At 42.2% G+C, this 22,688-nt stretch overlaps 1 pseudogene across 1 annotated transcript; it reads left to right on the top strand.

Moving 5' to 3' along the window:
* Positions 1-7,578: 7,578 nt before the first annotated feature.
* Positions 7,579-8,596, top strand: LOC308501501 (heterogeneous nuclear ribonucleoprotein A3-like; annotated as a pseudogene). Its single transcript has one exon. The product of its transcript is annotated as a heterogeneous nuclear ribonucleoprotein A3-like (transcript).
* The last annotated feature ends 14,092 nt before the right edge of the window (positions 8,597-22,688 follow it).

The following is a 22,688-nucleotide window of genomic DNA, read 5'->3' as shown; positions in this document are numbered from 1 at the left end:
AACAGCTCACATATTGCAGAAGGTCTAATTTCTATAATAAACTCCTGATTCTGTATCAACCATAGTGATTCCACTTCTCAAATCCTAACTGACACAGTAGGGATAGGAGCTGTGACCTCACAAGGCTTCTTGAAGGAGCAAATGAAGTAACAGATGAGGCGTTGCTTTGAGAAGTATAATGTATATCTCTCTTTTTTTTAAAATCATTACGGAAAAATTTCTTTAAAAAACTGGCAAGTATAATTCTTTCAAAAATTTTTTAAAGCAGTGCTACTGGTCTCCCCAAAACCTGCTCCCCTGCCTTCTTTCCAGTGATTCAGGCCGGAATCTTGGATCATCCTTGACATTCTCTCCTACACAGCCCTTCTTATATCCAGAGCCCAGTCACTTCTCATCACCTCCACCACTAACGCGCTGGTCGAAGCCACCATGCCTCTTGTCAGCTTATGGTCTCCTCGTTGGCCTCCCTGCTTCCACTCTTGCCCTGAAATGATCCAGGTAGAATCTGAGTTAGATTATATTATTCTAGCCAGCCCTCCCACGGCTTTCCCTCTCAGGACCTCAGAAGTCTGTCTCTTACTGCTCATTTCTTACCACCTTTTCCCTCACTTGCTCACTCTGCTCTAACCATACTGGCTTCCTTGCCACTCTTCAAACATACCGAGTGTGTGCCAGTTTTAAAACAGGACAAAGTTTTTCAGAGAGAAGGACTCCAACACAGGAAGATGGCTCTCCGGTGTTACTGTTACCTTAGCACACCTGGGGACGTTTCTTGCCACCCATGCATACAGGTACCTGCTAGTCACTCTGTGACCACAGATCGAAGCTGGAGGTCATTCTGCAAAGTGCTTTTCACCACAGAATTAAACAAAAACTGAGGTTACTGTCAGTACTATGGTGTAAAATGACAGCTTCGATTTTCGTTATTACAATCCATAATATCTCATGTCTCAGTGGCTATCTGGGGTGTTCAGAGTGCTTTTATGTCCACGATTTTATTTAGGCCTCACAGCAACAGCACTAGTCGTTGGTTATTATTCCCACCCCCTTTTTTCAGAAAGGAAAACAGGCTCAGAGGAATCAACTGACTCTCCCAGAATCAAAGAGCTTGCAGTTGACAAAGCTAAGTCTCAAAGGCAGTTCTGCTAATGCCAGGCCCAGTTCTCTTCTCTTTGTACTACAATTAGGAGCTACTTGTAAGGCCAACCTGGTGTATAAGTAGGGTCAGGTGGGAGTGAAAAACAGTTTTTTCCATTGCTACCATCTGTAATTCAAAATGTATATCCAAACTTTCCAAAAGTTTACAATTACTTTTTAATGCCAGTATCCCTGGCATTTGTGTAGAGAGTATTTCCACAGAGCAAAAGTCCTTTTGTTGTTGTTGTTTTGTAGAAATTAGGAAGAGAGAGAATGGAGTGGTGGTGGGAAGCATATTGTTTAGATAAATTGAATAAGTATATTATGATCCTCGTTTTATGAAAGGGCAATATGATTCAACATGCTCAAAGTAGCAAGTGGGCAAGGAGAAAACCATAGCGTATCATGTCTCCCTTAATGAGAGGGTAAATGAGGGGTGTTGGTTAAATATCGCTAAATTCTCTTCAAACACACCAGGGGCCCCACTTGCTGAACGTTTGCAGTCAAGTTGTGACAAGAGGGCTACAAAGAAGTGGGTTCTTCCTGAAAAATTAGAAAGGGTGCAAATTTCTCAACACTGCAAGTATGCTCCGTAAAAGCAAACAAGTGTTTTAAAAATCACGAACTTCTGTCACTGAAGCAAGAACCTTGATTACATTACTGGAACACTTGTCATGGCTCTGGAAGTGCCAAGTTCTTGGTACAGTGGAAAAGGCTCTGGCATTTGGAGCCAAGAAGCCCTTAGAGCACATTATCATTCTGATATTAATACTTATCATTTATTACTAATACATGTCACCATTTATTGGACACTGGTACCAGGTATTGTGCTTTATCTGCATTACCTCACTCCACTCTCCAACCCCATTAGGGCGGTCTTAACACAAAGCTGCTATGTGGAAGAACTGAGATTAGAACAGAGGTTTATCTCACTCTAAAATCCGTGTTATTTGCAATATGGCACATTAAGGAGGAAAGGAAAGGGCACAAAACCAGAGGCCATGGTCTTCATTGAATTTAAAAGACTGTAGACAAAGTCTATCTGACTCTGGAAGGTTAATTACTACTATGAGATACAGCCTCTCTCATGGCGTTGTTTTGGGATTAAAGAAACCGGTATAAAGGCCCCAGCACAATGCCAGGCACATAGTAGATCTGAGTAAATGGCATGAGATGTGGTGTAGAACAGTGGCTAGAAGTCTTGCTCTGGAGTGAGACTCCCTAAATCCTACCTTCTCCTCTTAGTAACTATGTGACCTTGGGCAAGTCACATAACCTCTCCAAGCCTAAATTTCCTCATGTATGAAGTGGGGATAATAACTAACATATTATTCCAAGTATTAAATGAGGTGCTCCACATAAAGGACCTAGTACAACACAAATGACCTGGCTTATTGTCATCATCAAGAAATTTTGACTGACGTTATTATTAATATGATTATTTTTTCAGTCCTCCCATGTGCTGCTTTTGCTCCAACAATGGGAACCATGATAGGAATTGTGGTAAGAAAGGAATGGGGAAGGAGGTAAATCCCCATTTCATTGGGTCCCATCACATTCAGTAAGCCCTTATGCATTACGAGGAGGCCTCCAAAAAGTCTGCTGGACCCACCATGTCCCCATATTCTATCAGCTCAAGTTTCCTCGTGTGGTTTTGGTGAGGTGAGCTGAGGAATGCATGGGAAGAGCCCTGTGAGGCCCTGACGTGAGGAAGGGGCGATGATGAGGAGGGAGGCAAGAAGAGAGTGTTGGGTTCTTGTGAAAGAGGGTGGCGACAGAGGCACCCAACACCGGTTATTGGACCCCAAGAAGATTGGTGGCTTCTGCATTTACATTCCCTTGTGGGAGGCACCAGGAGCCAAGGTCTTGGAGGGCGCGCAGCTCCAGGCTGTCTGTGATGGAGGACTAGAGAAGCAAGCTGGGGGTTGCCATCTTGTTTCATCCAGGGACCTGAGGGGCAGAACAGACTCGGCGAGGTTGTGTGCTCTTTCCTTGGTACAGAGCGTCCAAGGTGTCTGGGTTGCCCAAGCCCCAGGTTAGCAGAGGTGAGAAGGTGTGGGAGTGTGGAGTGAAAAGGCCTGCTCCTGTTAGGGAGGACATTTCTCCTTCCCTGTGAAGGATGTATGGGTGACAAGGGCGGAGGGGCCTGCCCAGAGATAAACGCTCTCGAAGAAGCTGAGGCAGTTCACCCCCTTCCACCTCCCAACCTTAGCCCCCACCCCACCCCGGCACAAATAAGTAAGAAACAACCAGACTTCAGACTCCGAGTTACTTCCTACTCTGAGGGTATCCCCAGGACACTCCTGGGGTATCACCTCAGGCTTCAAGGATGGTGTTTAATTATGAAGGGTTTTATGTTGCCTTTTTCTTTTCTAAAGCTAGAAATATAAGCTGTTTAATACTGGTCAGTGAAAATGAGGGAAAAGATAGTGTTTACCACAATCACTACAACAACGGAAAAGAATATAGCATCCGACGCATAGTATTAATAGTTGCTCAATAAATATTTGTTGAATGGATGAATGAAGCTCATACAGAGGGAAAAAAGACTTGCAGGAAAAAAAAAAAACACCAAAAACCCAAACCTCTAAAATGTTGTTATTGGTTGGTAATAGGATTAGTGGTGATTTTTATATTTTCTCTATCCTCTGGAGTTTTGTATTGTGGTAATAAGATTATTATAATAACAGGTAATTATGACCAAAGGAAATTAGAGCCTAAATTAAGGGGTCATTTTCATATGAAGCAGAAGTCTGCTTGCAGATTCTGTAGTTCAGCGGTAGAACCAAGGCTTGTTGAGGAGGGATACATTTCTATATCTAATTCAGCTCTGCTCTTTCTCTTCAAAAAGAACTAAACTTCTCCCTACTCTAGGTAAATGTGTGCCAATCCTCTTCTCCCCCAAATTAATTAGGGCCCAATCTAAAATCCTGCCAAGATTCTAAAGTGAGAAAGAAGATTTTGTAGTAGTTGATTAAAACGTAAGGCTTTAGAATAGACAAATCATTTGAGTGCTTTACAATGTACTGTTAATTCTGAAAAGAAATGTCCTTATGGTATATGTTTTTCTCAAAAAGCATATCTCTTGATTTGAACATTGGGTTGAGAACTAGATAAAGTTTACAGTGAAGAGTTAAATTTTTACTGTGAACTGACATGGTCCTAAAGATTGACTGTTGTCCAACCAGAGATAGATTAGATTTGGGGAAAATCCTCTCCCAGGCCTCCCTGTTCTTTTATGAGGAGTTGGTCCTAAAATATTTACCCATTATCTTCTAACCCCATAACCCTCCAGGCTAAAATAAAGCCTGCCAAGGGAGCTGTGGCCATTTTAGGATTAGGCCAGAAGAGCCTGGCTCCTTTGCTATCTGGTGTCAAGACTCATAGACAAGATGGCTTCACCCTCCTCGTGTACCTAAGACCTGGTCCTCTATGGGAGGTAGACATAGGCACACCAGGAATAAAAGTGGCATTTAAAAAAGAACTTCACCTTTCCTTAAAGAACTGAGAAACCCTCTTAGTCACAGGGTCATGTTGAATATTTGAATTTGGGGGCAAAGAACATATGTGAGACTTCCTAATACAGAAGATTTCTGGAATACATCTTCCACACCACAGAATTCCCATTTCATCTTTATTAGGCAATTGCCATGGGATCTGGGTTTTACTCTTGGCTCTGCCAAGAACTGATTGGGTGATTCTCCTCAAGTCACTATGCTTCTTAGGGCTTCAGTTTCCTCATCTGTACAATGGGAACAATCCTCAGCTCCTAGGGATGTTGTACAGATGAAATGAGATAAGGTGAAAAGACCTAACGGGTCAGGGTACTCAATCATTTTGACTCCCTTCCCTCCTTTTCACAACGCAGAATCAGGACAGTGCAGAGTGCACTCAAGGTTGTCAGCTGATGCACCAGCCTATGCTAAGTCCGTCCATGTAGCCCACCTGAGTCAGAGCTTTTAATTAATGCCAGGTGAACTCTGGCTCTCACAGTCCAGGAGCTCTGAGTCACGTTTCCTCCAGGATTTGCTGCAGAAGCACTTTGGGGAGGACTCGTGCAGCTCTGGGTGACCGGGGCCACACCCTGGTGCTTGGGAGTTGGTGGCGGTGGTTGCATTTTGTTGTTGGTTTGTTTGTTTTAAAATATCCACATCCTGTCCCACAGCTGGGACATAAAGTCAAGCTTTAGTTGTGGGATTTTTGTTTACTTTATTCACTAGCTGGGCTGGTCAGGAGTTTAACCAAGGTCAATGCCTTTACTTGGATTCTGCAAAGAGACTGGCAGTTTCTGGCTACTACATTTGCTGGTGTAACAGAAAGGGATTTAACAAAATGTTGAACCAAACAGTCTGGTTGCTTTTAGTATAAATTCATTTTTGTTTTGCTTAAAACATAATAACACCCAACTTCTAAATATATGTTTTTATTTTGCACAGGCAGCTTTGGCAATGGGGATCTTTGTTAGAAAAATAATTAAAAAAATAAATGTGGCAGCTCTCACAGCTGCAAATCATTGATTCAGCTTTACTTACAGGGTGGGGGGTTGGGGGTTGTGGGGGGTGGGGGGGTGGGGGGGTGAGGGGGAGAGAGAGAGAGAGAGAGAGAGAGAGAGAGAGGAAAAAGAAAGAGAGACAGAAAGAGAAGAAAAAAGTTATTAGCCTTATTGCCAGAGGATGGCTCCCTGTCAGTTCCTATAAAGTCTTCCTCATGTCTGTTCTCTCAGAACATTTCAGAGGTCTGGAAAGTATTTGATTTGCAAAGGCTGAAAGTAGACAAAATAGAGCTTCTCAAAGATATTTTTCAAAATTTAATAATATTGTATGCTGTTTCCGTGATAAACATAATACATGTTCATTAAAGAAAAATGAGAAAATATTGAAAAGAAGAAAGGGAAGGAATTCCTGGCCATCCAAACATAACTATTATTGATGTTTCATGTACTTCCTAGCAGTCTTTTTACTTTACATGTGTTTCCTCATTTGTTTCTCATCGATATAATGACGGGGTGTGTATGCTTTTGCACTCTACGTCTCTCACATAACAGATAATAGCATTTATGGAAACCTTGCTATGTGCCAGGTACTGTCTTTCATTACTCAGTATCTCTAAGCCAGTCTGACATTCTCACACGTCCATCATCATCAGCAGCAGCAGCTGCATAAATGCAATTAAGTTCCTGTCTGTTTCTTTGGCATCACATTGTGTAAAAACAGCTGGATGAAGTTTCACCCAGTTTGAAGGGTATGTGAGGATGGTCTTCAGCTTTGAGTTTACATGACATAAAATTTTTACTATAGGAATCCTCCGGTGGAGGGACCTCAGCTTTTTTACTTCCCCCCCGAGGGAATACTGTGACGCTTTATTCTGAAGGTTTCACTGAGTTGAGTTCAGACATTTGTACTTTTAAAATTTTGCTATAATTTTATGGATGGGTTCAACACATTTCAAAATAATCGTAATTTTTCCCAGTGAATACATATAAGAAATTATATCAGACCTAATGCCCTCTGATGGCATTAATTCAATGTCAGGAAGAATTTTTTAAAAAATAGAATTTTAAAAGAGTCTAACATGTCAGTCAGAATGGGATCGATGTTTGAAATCCAAAGAGGGGATGTGCAGTGATACTTCTTGGCAGTTGGTCAAGAGAAACACACTTTTCCAAGGACATCTGGAACAGATGCCCAACCTGTGAACGTTGAAATACCCATGTCGATAGGTTCATCCTTCAGAATGATGTAACCGAGGTACAAAGACAGGCACCTATAATGCCAATTGGGAGAGACAGGCCATTGGATTAAACGGTCATGAACATATACAACCGACAGTGACTTCAAACATGAGGTGTAATCCCAAATTCCTGAGGACAGATACTCCAAGATATAACAATAAAGCATGGTATCACTTATATACATATAGATGTTATAAACTTGATGATTTGAGGTGAGACATAAAGATGTATTTGCATATATCTCAATCTATAGGACAAGAAATGTTCGTATAAAAACATTTGTTAAACCAAGTTGAAAATTATTAGAGGTTTATTACAACTCTAAACGTTAATTTTAAAATAGGTCCTATTGGGGGGCCGGCCCGGTGGCTCAGATGGTTAGAGCTCCATGCTCTTAACTCCGAAGGCTGCCGGTTCGATTCCCACATGGGCCAGTGGGCTCTCAAACACAAGGTTGCCTGTTCAACTTGCCAGTTCAACTCCTCGAGTCCTGCAACTAGCAACAGCAACTGGACCTGGAGCTGAGCTGCGCCCTCCACAACTAAGATTGAAAGGACAACAACTTGACTTGGAAAAAAGGCCTGGAAGTTACACATTGTTCCCCAAAAAAGTCCTGTTCCCCTTCCCCAATAAAATCTTTAAAAAAAAAAAAAAAAAAAAAAATAGGTCCTATTGGAACTCGAGTTGGAAGAGGTGAGTCCGGTCTCCAAATGGAGGGCCATGATCCAAAGGAACCAGAGCAGTTGAGAAAACTGTTTATTGGTGGTCTGAGCTTTGAAACTACAGATGATAGTTTAAGAGAACATTTTGAGAAATGGGGCACACTCACGGATTGTGTGGTGATGAGAGATCCCCAAACAAAACGTTCCAGGGGCTTTGGTTTTGTTACTTACTCTTGTGTTGAAGAGGTGGATGCAGCGATGTGTGCTCGACCACCCAAGGTTGATGGGCGTGTAGTGGAACCAAAGAGAGCTGTTTCTAGAGAGGATTCTGTAAAGCCTGGTGCCCATCTAACAGTGAAGAACATTTTTGTTGGTGGTATTAAAGAAGATACAGAAGAATATAATTTGAGAGACTGCTTTGAAAAGTATGGCAAGATTGAAACCATAGAAGTTGTGGAAGACAGGCAGAGTGGGAAAAAAAGAGGATTTGCTTTTGTAACTTTTGATGATCATGATACAGTTGATAAAATTGTTGTTCAGAAATACCACACTATTAATGGGCATAATTGTGAAGTGAAAAAGGCTCTTTCTAAACAAGAAATGCAGTCTGCTGGATCACAAAGAGGTCGTGGAGGTGGATCTGGCAACTTTATGGGTCGCGGAGGAAACTTTGGTGGAAGAAGAGGCGACAGTGGTGGCAGTGGCAGCAGAGGTAGTTACGGAGGAGGTGATGGTGGATATAATGGATTTGGAGGTGATGGTGGCAACTACGGTGGTGGTCCTGGCTATAGCAGTAGAGGAGGCTATGGTGGTGGAGGAGGGCCAGGCTATGGAAACCAAGGAGGCGGTGGATATGGCGGCGGCGGTGGTGGAGGAGGATATGACGGTTACAATGAAGGGAATTTTGGCGGTAACTATGGTGGTGGTGGGAACTACAATGATTTTGGAAATTATAGTGGACAACAACAATCAAATTATGGACCCATGAAGGGGGGGCAGTTTTGGTGGAAGAAGCTCGGGCAGTCCCTATGGTGGTGGTTATGGATCTGGTAGCAGAAGGTTCTAAAAACTCAGCAGAAAAGGGCTACAGTTCTTAGCAGGAGAGAGAGCGAGGAGTTGTCAGGAAAGCTGCAGGTGACTTTGAGACAGTCGTCCCAAATGCATTAGAGGAACTGTAAAAATCTGCCACAGAAGGAACAATGATCCATAGTCAGAAAAGTTACTGCAGCTTAAACAGGAAACCCTTCTTGTTCAGGACTGTCATAGCCACAGTTTGCAAAAAGTGCAGCTATTGATTAATGCAATGTAGTGTCAATTAGATGTACATTCCTGAGGTCTTTTATCTGTTGTAGCTTTGTCTTTTTCTTTTTCTTTTCATTACATCAGGTATATTGCCTTGTAAATTGTGGTAGTGGTACCAGGAATAAAAAATTAAGGAATTTTTAACTTTTAAAAAAAAAATAAATAAAATAAAATAGGTCCTATTAAACTTCATAATTCTCCTGAGCAATTTCATATATAATACAGCTAGAAATGATAATAAGGACTACACTTAAGTTAAACCACTCACTAATACTCAATAAAAAATATGCTACATGGCATGCTTAGCATTGCATGCTTCGTTTCAAATAATCCCTCCAACAATCTCACGGGATAGATCCCATCATTATCCCTATTTTATAGATCTGGGTCAGAACTAGGGTGAGGCCAGTAAGTTTCCCAGGGTACAAAATTTAAGGAGGCACTTGTGCTCTCTCAGGTGCCTTACATTTTGCCCACCCTACGAGCAAGTGCCTCCTTAAATTGTGCACCTGAGTGCCTCACTTGCCTCCCCTTCCTCCTATAGATGAAGGAACGGAGGCTCTAAGAGGTTAAGTAATGGTTCAAAGTCCTCAGCTAGTAAGTGGCGGAGTGAGAACTTGAGTCTGGCCTTGATCAACACCAGGTGATTTCAGTTCTTCATATACTAAATATTGACTGAAGATCTTTTACATTGGGCAGTGTGCAAACACCACCTCTACCCTTAAGGAATTGATAGACACAAGGGGTGGGGGGCAGACAAATGGGCAATAAGATGGAATATGTAGTATCTTAACAGTAGGTGTCAACTGGCATTCTTTTACGGAATGAACAGTCTTTGTTTGCAAAAATGTCTTGATCAACTATGGAGAGGAAGATGAAACTGTGTTGGCAGAAAAACAAAGAACAGGGAAAATGGTTAAGTTGTCCATGGGAAAATGAGAAAAGAGGAAAAAGAGAGGAGGAAGAGGGGACAGGGGAGAAAAGAAAGGGGAGGGGAAGGAAGGAAAGAGGAGAAAAGAGGAATAGAGCAGAGATGGGAAGGATGAGAGGATCTCATGAGTGGGTGTGAGGTTGGGGATTACATAGGAAGAAGTGGCACTAGATTTCCCTGGTGAAGAGGACATTAAACAATATTTTAAGAACAGAATTGCCAGTTCCTCCATCTCCTCCCACACACATCCCAGGATTTGAGTATTCTTCTATGTCACAAAAGCTTGCTGTAAGGAGGGGTTTGTATTGAAAACGTAGGAAGGGCATGGACCACTGGGGCCCCATGTTGTAGATTTGTGCAAATTAGTAAAAGGAGCACCTTCTGGGTGGATGAAGAAGGTGAACAGGGCACAGGCTGGTTGTCAGACCTCTTTGCCCCCTTAGCTTGGTGCCCTTGAGCAGGGCACAATCTATACAGCCGTCCCTGATGGCCCTGGTCACACCTCAGTCAACATTGTGCAGACTACGGGCAGCAGGAGTGACAGACAGGGTACACGGAAAGTTACAGAAGCCATGGGAAAGGCTTTGGATTTCCACAGGGCGTAGGTTTGGAATTCAGTGGACCTCATCCAGCTGCATGGGACTAAAATCTGGATTTTCTATACAGGCACACAACTAACTACACTTTAATATGATGAGTGTGCTGGAGGAAGTAGGCACTAAGTGCTGTAGAGTCCAACAATGAGCCCTACTTGGGAGAGCTGGGAAGCTTCCTGGAGGAGGTGATACTTAAGATGCTATTCAAAGACTGAGCTTGCTGGGAAGAGAAGTGGGGAGGGGACATTTCACAGAAAGAGCGTGGTGTATTAGGGGTATGAGGAGGGGTTCGATTTGGTTGTGACATGGCATGTATATGGGGAAGTAGCATGGCGTGGGAATGGAGGATAGCCAGGTGAAGTTTTAAGAGTCGAGAGTATGAGATTTTGACTATCCTGAATGAAGCAGGGAGAGAATATTTGCCATGTTTCAAGAGACTCAGGATGAGACCAGAACTAAGGTAACAGCAGTAGGGATCGGGGAGAGTGTACTACTTTGAGCAACTATCAATTAATTAGGGTTGCCAGGACTTGCTAGGGGGATCTAAAAGGAAGGAGTCAGAGCAGAATGGAACGTTCTACTTTGGGCAATGGGGCATGTTGTTAGTTTCCAGGCCTCAAACCAAAGTGCATTCTGCTGTGTTTTGAGGGCCTCACCCTCTTCCATGTTGCCTGTTCCTGAGGATAGCAAAGTTGTTTCTCACTGTCCTCGGGCCCAGAGTCAAAGAAAGGGGGACATTGGGAGGGAAAGACTCCCAGGGCAGAAAAACCATGCACAGTTTGGCTTTTTCTTACATAATTAAGGGCAGAGTGGTGGCAGGTCAACTGGGGTAGATGTCCTATCTTTTCCAATGGTGGCTTTTGGAGCAGGGAGTGGGCAAGGAATGAGGAGTCCCTCCATGCATGTCCACCAGCCTCCCTAAAACAGAACAAATTAGCCGAGCTAGCACCTAGCATGAATATGGAAGAGCATGGCTAGCGCTGAATCCATGAGATGGATAATGCAATAAACCAACACTAGTAGAAGAATGACTGAACCCTTCTCTTCTCTTCCAAGTACCGTATCTTAGATGCAGGTAAGCTCCTCTGAGGTCTGAGGTTGAAGGATACAGTAAGGTGAGAGCTGTAGGTTTGACAGGTAATATTGCACCTGTTTTATAGATGATGCTATTCAGGCTCAGAGAGGTTAAGTTACTTGCTCAAGGTCCTCCAGGCAACAAGGGTTAAGAGACAATAACGACAGGCAACTCTCTAGTGGTGGGTACTCTGTGCAGGCCCTACAGTTTTATTGAAATATAACTGACATATAACATTGTCAGTCCAAGGTGTACAACATAATGATTTGATATGTGCATATATTGACAAATGATTATCACAATAAGCTTAGTTAACATCAATTACCTCACACAGTTACAATATTTTTTTCTTGTGATGAAAACTTTTAAGATCTATTTTCTTGGTAACTTTCAAATACGCATATACAATACAGTATTATTATCTACAGTTACCTATTGTACATTAGAGCCCCAGGACTTATTTATAACTGGAAGTTTGTACCTTTTGACGACCTTCACCCACCTCCTCCCGCCCTCCCTGCTTCTGGCAACCACCAATCTGTTCTTTGTGAGTTTGGTTTTTTTCAGATTCCACATGTAAGAGGAACCATACTGTATTTGTCTTTCTCTGTCTGACTTATCTCACTTAGCACAATGCCCTCAAGGTCCATCCCTGTAGTCACACACGGTAGAATTTCCTTCTTTTTTATGGCTGAAGCATATTCCGTTGTATATATATGTATCAGATTTTCTTTATCCATTCATCCATTGATGGACACTTACGTGGTTTCCATGTCTTGGTGATTGTATATAACGCTGCAATGAACATAGGGGTGCACGTATCTTTTTATTATAAGTGATTTTATTTTCTTGCTCCTAGCATCTTATTTGAATGATGCCATCCCTGTGAGCTTTGTACTTGTATTATCCCCATTTTATAGACAAGGAGACTGAAATGCAGGGAGCTTAAGTAACCTGCCTAAAGCAAGTAGATGGAGCTAAAATTCAATTCCGGGCAATCTGACATTAGAAGGGCTGCCTGACCACGGTGCTCATTTGACTTCAGCACCAGCCAGGTCTTCCGATTCCAAGCCCACTGCTCTTTCCTATACATCATAACAGTCAGTTCTTGGAATGCAAATGTCTAATATGCAAAGACTTTCATATGTAAGGGATTTCAAAGGTCTACCTCTGGGGAGCCTATGATCTCAGCCACATTGTGAGAAATAAACTGCTGGAGTTTAGTGTCTAAAATTCAGATCACACACACAGTATTAGCACTGGGGTAGAAGTATTAGTAACACTTCATCTTAGTAAATGAACATCTGTTCTCTGGAATTTCACAGCATTCCCATACACGTATAGCTAGGCTGGGATGGCTCCCTGAGAAATTTTACGTATACTTTCTACTGCAACTTTCTTAATTATAAAAACGAGAGAGAGGAAGTCAGTGGGTAAGCAGGCTGAATTTTAGTACCCTTAAAAAAAGAAGGCATTCTTTTATTAGCCCAATTCTGCAATCATTGTATCTCTCTCCCCGGTCTAGTGCTAGTAAGACAGAAAAAGATTGGGCAAGGAAATGGCATTTCATGGACAAAAAACAGGAAAGTGGGCATTGTCCAGAATATTGGAGAATGCCACTGCCTTTCATTTACTTTTGGAATTGGGATTGAATCCTGTGGCAGACAGCATTAAAAAAATAAAGAAAAAAAATCTTTTTGCAATCTTCAAGCACTTTGCAATGTGACTTTCCCAGCTATCAGGAGATGGAGTCCATTTCCCTACCCCTTCAATCGGAGCTGTCTTGTGACTTCTTTGCCAGTAGAATGTGGCAGGAAAGATGGTGTGTCTAAGGTCTAGAACACTTCTATTCTCTCTGGTACCTCTGCCTTTACCATGAGAACAATCCTGAACTAGCCTGCTGGGAAATGAGACACCGTGTGGAGCAAAGCTATCATCCCAGCGGAGGCCATCCAAGATCAGCCATCCCCAGCAGACCTTCCACCTGGTGGCAGACACATGAGCAAGCCCAGCGTACATCATCTGAGCCCACGCGAGATTAGCATAGTTGCTCAGCCAGCCCCTAAATGCATGAGAAATAATCAATGGTTATTGTTTTAAGCCACTACATATCAGGATGGTTTGTTGCACACATTATAAAGGCAATAGATAACTGATAAAAGTACCCAATGCAAATCTCATCAGTGACAGGAAGTCCGTTCCCCTCCATCATGCCCTCTTTCCATGCCTGCTTGCTTCTTTTGCATTTTCTTCCAATAGTGACTGCAGCTCCACCTTTACCCAACCCCGTAGAAAAGCTGAAGTCAGGCCATGGGTTACATACTTGGGAAAAGTAGCTAACTCTTACATTACAAATATGCAGAGGAAACCACGCTCATGTTCCCCCAGCCTAGAAAAATAAGTCACCAACATGGAAGAAATCCAGACCTTCCTCCCTGGTTCCCATTGTGCTTGTACTTTAATCTGTTTCCATTTAATTCCTAACCATGCCACCACTTCCCATTTTGAGAAGGGTAGAGCAGAGAGTTCAGAATCAAGAAATCTGGAGTTGCACAAATCTGGATTCAAACTCCGGCTCTGACACTAGTTGTGTGCCTTGGAAAAGTCCCTTAACTCTTTGAGCCTCAGTTTCTTTGTACATAAAATGGGGATGCTCTCTCTCTGTAGGGTTATTGTGAGGAGTAAGTGAAGTGTGCACTTGGGACATCATAATTGATTGATAAATTATAGTTATGACTTACTAGTTGATTATCTGACTGCATTTTCTCTAGTTCCAAACTCTGGGACTAGAGAACTCTGGTTTGGATGCAGACGGCCTTCTCCACCCCCAGCAGTATTTCATGGAACCTGGTCTCTTAGGACCCCAGTTCAATCTCTAGGACCTGCGAGAACCCAGACAGATATACTAGAGTACCCCATGCAGATTCACTTTGGAATGACACAGAATAGAAGTGGGTCAGTGGGCAAGCCCGCCTCCCCAAACCCCCAAGCTCTACTGACCGCTTGTGATTAATTTTCACATGATGCAATGCTCTCTCTCCCCTTTGGAGGAGTATTAAGTTTCCTTCTGTTCCCATACATTTCAGAGACTGCTGCCCCTCTCACATTTCAGACGCTGACCCGCTCCTTTGCACTTTTCCCCTCTGCTTGTCTGGAGTCCTGCATAATGAAATTCAGACAGTGGTGACTGCTGCGCTCTGTCTCACTTCCCCTCAGAATGGTGACGAGGACCGCGGGGCTCAGCCTTGCAGCAAGCGTGCTTCTCTCATGGCCTCCACGTAAAACTGGGCGAGACCAAGCCTGGTGACTTCATTGCTTTTTGTCAGATCAGAGGTTCCTCACTCTGAAGAGAAAGGCAAACGCGTTTGATCTGAAGATGGAGGGGAGAGAGGGTGGGGTGGAGAATACATGTGATATATAAAATGAAACAAGCTTTCCAAAAACAACAAGGCTGAATCATAATAACTTACACTTGTGGAATGCTGTCGTTTCAAAAGCTTTTTTTTCACACACGTTGTCTCATTTGCTTCTCACAGCAGCCCTGGGCTGCAGACAGGACAAGAATGAACATCCCTGTTTGACCATGAGGTCACACAGTGAGTAGGTGACAGAGTCCTGGCCCACACGCAGGTCGCTGGACCCCACACCCAGCACTCTGTCCCCTGTATTATGCTGTCTTCTCTCTTGCGTTTTACTCCATGACTTAGACCTCACATTTGTAAAACTTTCCCATAGAAACATCCCTTACGGCAGTAAGGGGTGGGTGGAGGGGGGAGGGATGAACATCCTGGAAATGCAAAATTACTAACAGATCTTGTGTTTTATCTGAAAAGAAAAGTCATTCAGAATATGAGTTCTGATTCATTAATTATGTCATATTTGTATTAAATATATAGTTGATCCTTAAAACATGCGGGCATTATGGGGGCCTACCTGCACGGTAGAAGATCCTTTATAATTTTGACCCTAACATCGACCCTTCACGTCTGCAGATTCAGCCAACCAGGATGGAAAACAATATTTTCGAATCCTGCTTGGGAATCTGCGATTGGGAATGTGAAAATACTGTTTTCTATCGGCAGTTTGTTGAATATGCGGATGTGAAACCCATGGATGGGAAGGTCTGACTGTACTTATCGAAAAAATATCAGCATATAAGTAGACTTATATAGTTTAAACTCTTGTTGTTTAAGGGTCAACTTTATTTTATCTTCTTACTATAAAAGTAAGTTTTTTATTTGAGCTTCCTTCAGATAAAAATAGATGTTTCAGGAAGATGGTTTTGCTCAGCCCCTCCTAACTTCAGGGGTTTGTGGCATCAGGTTCTAGATGCTTCCAACCAGTGTGCAAGATGAGTGTGCAACACACATGCATTGAACTACAGTAAGTACCTGAAGAAATGCTTTATTTAACACCCTACTTTGGTAAGGATGTTATTTTCTAATTGGTATTGTTGACTGAGGCTTCCTTTAAACCACATGCCCCAAACTTTCCGTCCTGTGTTTTTTGACAATGGAAAGACACATGCTTGTAAGGTATGTTTTGTGTCTGAGAGGCTGAAGGAATGAGTTGTTGGGTGTTCCCAGATGCACTGAGTGCATTTGCAGAGCAGAAAACATGAGCTCTAAGCAGGAACCAAAAACAGGGAGCAAGAGGAGGAGCCCAAGGACGAGCTGTTGGGGGCTCAGTCAGAGGGGCTGAACGAGAGAGTCCAGTCCTCGGGATTGTTGGAACTATGCAGTACCTTATACAACCCTCTGTGCTGCTCTCTCCTGGTGGAGCCTAGAAGAGGAGCATTATCACTGGGAGCACTGTCCTCTCCACTCCCTGCAGGAGGCCAAGGACCTCGAATTCGTAATTCGAGTCCAAAGGGCCCTTCTAGCTCAGGCTAGCCTTGCCAGCCTTTGCTGTCTATCCCAGAGCCCTTGCTGGTGGGCTGTTTGCTCCAGAGAGTCGAGCTGGTGCCAGCAACCTGCACAGGTACTAGGGACAATTGCAGCAAGCTCATCAGAACAGATGGGATCAAAACTCAAGCCCTGATGGGGAGATCATCCTGAGAGCTGGCTCTGTTGGTGTGGATTTCAAACAAATGGTAATATGTTCCAAAGTGGTCTGGCAATTGGTTGCAACCATGGAGTTGAGATTTGCTGAAAGAAAGGAAGAGGGATGATCTCAACAGCTAGCAAGTACAAGAGCTTCCTACATGCCAAGCACCGATTTAAGCATCTTAAATGCATTCGCTTGTTCCTACAAGGTAGGTGCTATTATGATCATCCCCTTTTACAAAGACACAAAAGCACACAGAGGGTAAGCAACTTGCCCAAGGAAAACAGTGAATATGCATTAGCGCTGGAATTTGAACCCTGGGACTGCACTCTTTTAGCCACGATGTTATGCTGCTTCTCACTGCCTGCACAGCACATCTGAAAGTAACAATAACACAGTCTTCTTTAGCCTTATTTATGCCAGGCACTGTGCTAAGTGCTTGACCTGCACTGTTTCCCACACTCCTCACAACATTCCTGGAGAGAAAGTACTGTCATTACTTCCATTTTCTAAATGAGGAAACTGAGGCTCGGAGATGTTAACTTGCCTGAGGTGACATAGCTAGTAAAGGACTGGAAAGCCTATGCTCTTGATCATTCTGTGTTGGGGCTGTCCATGTAAACCACGAAGTATAAAAAGCACAAAACAAATGAAAAAGTTTTGCAGGGAGCCTCCTGCTATTCTGCACAGTAAACAGGTACAAATTCATTTCCAAGAAAATTTTACAAGATAGGAGACCTGGGACGTCGGCAGTATGGTGAAAAGCAAAGAACCCTGAGCTTGTGATCAGAAGAGCGAGGTTCGAGTCCCGTCTTTGGCACTCACAGTCCAGCCTCAGTTTCCTCATGTGCAGAATGGAGGTAATAACAAAGCCCTCCTGTGGGGATGGAATGAGAAGACATACCTAGGGCTGATATTATTTAACATATGTAAGGTGGGGGGGTTGTTTGTTGTTTTGTTTTATTTTGTACATTAGAGTTCACTCTTGGTGGGGTACATTCTAAGGATTTTGACAAATATATAATGACATGTACCTACCATTGTAGTAGCACACAGAATAGTTTCACTGCCCTGAAAATCCCCTGTACTCTGCCTATTCATCCCTCCCTCCTGCTTCCCCTCTGGCAACCACTGACTTTGTTTTTTTTACAGTCTCCATAGTTTTGCCTTTTCCAAAATGTCCTATCATTACAATCATACAGCATGTAACCTTTTTAGACTGTCTTCTTTCACTTGGTATTATGTGTTTAAATTTCCTCTATGTCTTTTATTTTTTTATTTCTTTTTCTTTTTCTTTCTTTTTTTTTTATTAGTTTCAGGTGCACAAGACAAAGTAATACTTAGACGTTTATCATTTATATCCCTCACACTGTGTGGACCCCCCTCCCCCATCCACTGTCCCTCTGACATTGCACCGAGCCATTACATTTCTACTGTCTCTATTCCTAATGCTGTACTCCGCTTCTTGTAAGTATATACATACATATGTATACATATATGTGTGTGTGTATATATATATATATATATATATAAAATTATAGTTGGCATTCATTATTGTTCAGCTTCAGCTTCAGGTGTACAGTGCAGTGATCAGGCATCTACATCATCCCTGAGGTGGTCTCCCTAATGGGACACGTGTCCATTGGATACCCTACAAAATCTTTCCTCTATGTCTTTTCATGGCTTGATAGCTCATTTCTTTTCAGTGTTAAGTAATATTCCATTATCTGGATGTACCGCAGTTTACTTATTAAAGGATTATTATTATCATTAATTTTTAGCCCGCATCTCTTCATTTTATAGATAAGAAAACTGAATCCTAGAGACGTTTAAAAAAACTTGCTCAAGTCCCAGAGCCAGTTCGTGACAGAGTCAGAAAGCAGCTTGTCCACCTCGAGTTAAGCACTTTTGCTACTTTCCTGGGCTAATACTCTCAACAGCTTGTGTTTGAGGAGTCTCCTTTCATTACGTGCATCCATTTGCTAAATTGCTACTCCTTTGGTATCTGAGGAATTAGGGATTGAAAAGAGGTAGGATGGAAACATTCTCTACAACCACCTACTGGGTGAACAGTTTCCACTTCTTTTCTCATGTAGGAGTTTTAAAAGAGCAGCTATGGCAGACAGATTTGATTTCCATCTCCTCTACTTCCTGCTCCTCTTTGGAGGAATTACCATCAAATGATGAGGTGAACCAGGAGACAAGGAAGGCATAGTAGAGTGCTTTAGGCTACTCTTGTCAGTTGTCTGCTGTCAATGAAGATGTGGTGTAGTGGAAAGAAGGAATTGCTAAATAAGAGATACAACAGGGACAAATAGAAAATCTTACATTTAGGCTCAAAAAGTCAAATGTACCCAATGCAGGGTATGGTAGAATAGCCCGCACAAAAATGACCTTGGAGTTTAAGCTGTAGAAGGTCAGTAAGAAACAATATTTAAAAAAAGTAATAAGAAACAAACATTGCTATGAGGTTGCCTAAAACGTGATTGCATTCTTAGAGTGCTTTAATTGAGTTGCTCTCTAGTCCTGGCCCTGTCACAAATGGATTGAGAGACTCATGCAAAGGATTTAACCATCTCAGAGAGAGGAATCCCTCTGTAGTCTGTTTTTAAGTACAGGCGCATAGGGAGGCCCATTTATGGACGTCCTATCTAAACCTTATTATGTGTTTAAATTTCCTCCATGTCTTTTCATGGCTTGATAGCTCATTTCTTTTCAGTGCTAAATAATATTCCATTATCTGGATGTACCCCAGTTTATTTATTAAAGCATTATTATTATTATTATTATTATTATTATTATTATTATTATTGTATTGACAAGCTGGGGCACAATCAGAGGCTGCTGAGCAGGCACTGGAAAGGAACTTACCTTTGTGGGATCTTCCATGTACCAGACACTGGGTTCAGACTTTACCTACAGTTACCTACAATCTCGGTTAATCATCATACCAACCCTGACATGTAGTTTTTATTAATATTCCTTAGAGGAAGAACCTTGCCCAAGACCACTCACCTTGAAAGTGACAGGGCTGGCTCCTAACGCTATGTTTTTCCTATTACCAGGGTAGTGAAAGTTCTAAAAGCCATATCATAAGAGGACGGCTGTAGAAACCAGGCACATACAGCTATCCAAAAATATCTGAAGGACTGTCAAATGGAACAGGGAATTAGATTTATTCCTCTTTGGTCCCAAAGAAAACTAGAACTACAGGGTGAGTGTTACAGGGAAGCACACAGGAAGTTGATGTCAGGAAGAACTTTCTGTTAGAGGAAGGTTCAACAAATGACGTAGCTGCCTTAACTTATCCTGGGTGCCTCCTCACTGAAAGAGAATTCAAGGAGAAGCAGATTGGCCAAAGATCAGGCCAATCAATGATTGGCCAATGAATGAATAACATATTCATTCATTGAACCCATATTTAAAAAGTAGCTATGATGTGTCATCACTATTTTAGGTTTTAAGGATTCCATATGAACAAAATAGACTAAAAGAAAATGTCTTGCCTTAATGGGGTTTACATTGCAATGGAATATACTGGTAGATGGAATTCCACCATTCTCTGGTACATTAGACTAGTGGATCACGATACCAGTCATAGATACTCTCTGTGCCTGCCAGTATCTCCGTTTATACCACTGATGGGCATGCTAGCTCAATCTCCAGTTACCAAATCCTGTGCCTCTTTGCCTACGGGCATTCTCTGGTCACTGGAGCCCATTCTACCTGAATGCTGGAAGTGATGGGGGAATTGACATTCCCCCCCAGCAGCTGTTACCCAATGATTAATGGGATAAACACCCCCACCCTCCAGTGGAATAACTCATGATCTATGCTGTTTCCCAGAGCTCCCCAGCAGGATGACACTCTAGCTGTCCATGATAGAAACTTACTTGATCGATTCCTTCCCGTTCCTGACTTCCCACTGCCCAACCAGAGGTCTCTGGAATTACTTCCCAAATAAACCACCTGCACTTGAATCTTTACCTCAGAGTCTGTTTCTGGAGGATCCCAAAGTAAGGCAATCCCTATGATTCATGAACACTGGCTGAATGTCAAAGGGATTTGTGTTTTCATGATGTCTCTTGGCTGTGTGTTCTTAGGCAAGTCACTAACCCTCTCTGGCTCCTTATATTCTTTTTTTTTTTTTTGCCTGTCCTTATATTCTTAAAATATAAGCATTGTAATATAAGAGCATTGGACTAGATAAAATATATCTATGCCATCTATATTCATATACATAAGCATACCTAGTACTTAACTTTGTAGGCTCCTTTACCTGTTTTTGAAAGACCACATTCATGTCTCTTTGATCCTCAAAAATACCTCTGTGTATTTAGCTGGGTATAGATAACTTTGCCCATTTAAAAGACTACACAATTGTGCACCATAAAGACTTAGTTTCCTTTTTTTCTCTTCTAAACATTTTAATTAACATTGTCCTGGAGTTCGAGTGATTCACATCCTTATTCTCCTAATCTTCATCTCTAATCCTGATGTATAGAACAAGTTTCCTGTTTCTTGATTCTCTGAATAGGTAGGTTATGACCAGAAAACAGCTAGAAGTGTAGCTAAAATAACAAGGGGTACAGAGCCTTTGGGATTCTAAAATAGCCCCTTTGACAGCCCATCCTGGTTCGGGGCTGTGTGAGACAAGACAATGGTGGGGAGACACAGACCCAGATGGCTTTGTGAATTGTGTGCCCACACCCTGATAAAAGCAGCATGAGATACGTTTTTATATTTCTCTACGGTTTAGAGAAGCACTTTCATATCTTTGATCTCACATGGTTCCCCCTGACCCTGTGAGATATGATTCTTATTATTCCCATTTTGATGAGAAGACAGAGGCTGAGAGAGGTTGAGTGGATGTGATAAGTGTGAAATATTCTTTAAAATGTTCAGACAGATGTAAATGGACGTTTTGTGATCAGGACTGTTCAATGGAAGGCCGTCATTATGAGTTCTGTTGCAACTGTATAGATTTAGTCAGAGGACGCTTCCCAGAAGAAACCAGGAAAACTCAGTCATAAAGAAGGGAAGAGTAGGGGGCAGCCTGGTAGCTCAGTTGGTTAGAGCGTGAGCTCTCAACAAGGTTGCTGGTTCAATTCCCTCATGGGATGGTGGGCTGCGTCCCCCTGCAACTAAAGATTGAAAACGGCAACTGGACTTGGAGCTGAGCTGCGCCCTCCACAACTAGATTGAAGGACAACAACTTGGAGCTCATGGGCCTGGAAAAACACTGTTCCCCAATATTCCCCAATAAAATTAAAAAAGAAAAAAAGAAGGGAAGACTCAAGACAGTGACACTACAGATCCTTGAGTTATTAATAGAGAGATGACTCCATGTCACTATGCAGAATGGCTAATCAGACTTTAGCGCTCCGCTGAACCTTAGAGATCATTCTGGTCCAAGGGGAGATACTTTCTTTAAGGTTATACAACTTGTAGAGTGAGCAGCCATCCCAATTTGCAATGGAATTCCTGCCTCTCAGGAAACCCCTAAGTCTCAAGCAAACTAAGACAGTTGGTCACTCTGCAACTGGTAAATGTTTCTGAGACTCCCAAGTCTGTCTGATTCCAAAAGGTAACTTGTTTAATGACATTGGTACTGAATGTAATCATGAATGAGTTACTTTGCCCCTTGGAGCTTCATTTTTCTCATCTATAAAATGGAAGCAATATTATCTAGCTTAAAGAATTGTTGTGTGGATACATCAGAAAAATGCATGTAAAGTGCTCACTAACTGATAGATATTATTACTATTATTATTACTGACCAAGACTAGAAATAGGATATCCTGGCTTTCTACCTACTTCTCTTTCTATTATTCTTAGTTACCTCCAGCAGGATTAATAAATGACTACTAAGAGGTTTTTTTCTTTTTACTGCACATGAAATAAAGTCTCCATATTACAGCTGGAAATTTTCATAAACTTACATGCCCAGGAAGCATACCTTGTTTAGCTTTTGCTTTCTGTATTAAAAGTCACCTCTTCCAAGAGGAAGTTTGGTATATAGTTCAACTGTGCCCAAATGCTTTCTTTGTTTAGATTATGAGAACAAGCTACAATCAAATCACAGAACAGAATAGAAGGATTTCAATGTATCTGGCACCAAGGTTTTAACTATTTGTGGCAGGAGAGAATGACTGTATTTCTTAAATTACATCCAATTATGTAGAACAAGACTACATTGGATATAGCT

The sequence above is a fragment of the Rhinolophus hipposideros genome (genome assembly GCF_964194185.1).
Source record: "Rhinolophus hipposideros genome assembly, chromosome: 8".
NCBI lineage: Eukaryota > Metazoa > Chordata > Mammalia > Chiroptera > Rhinolophidae > Rhinolophus > Rhinolophus hipposideros.
This window is presented reverse-complemented; position numbering and strand designations above follow the sequence as displayed.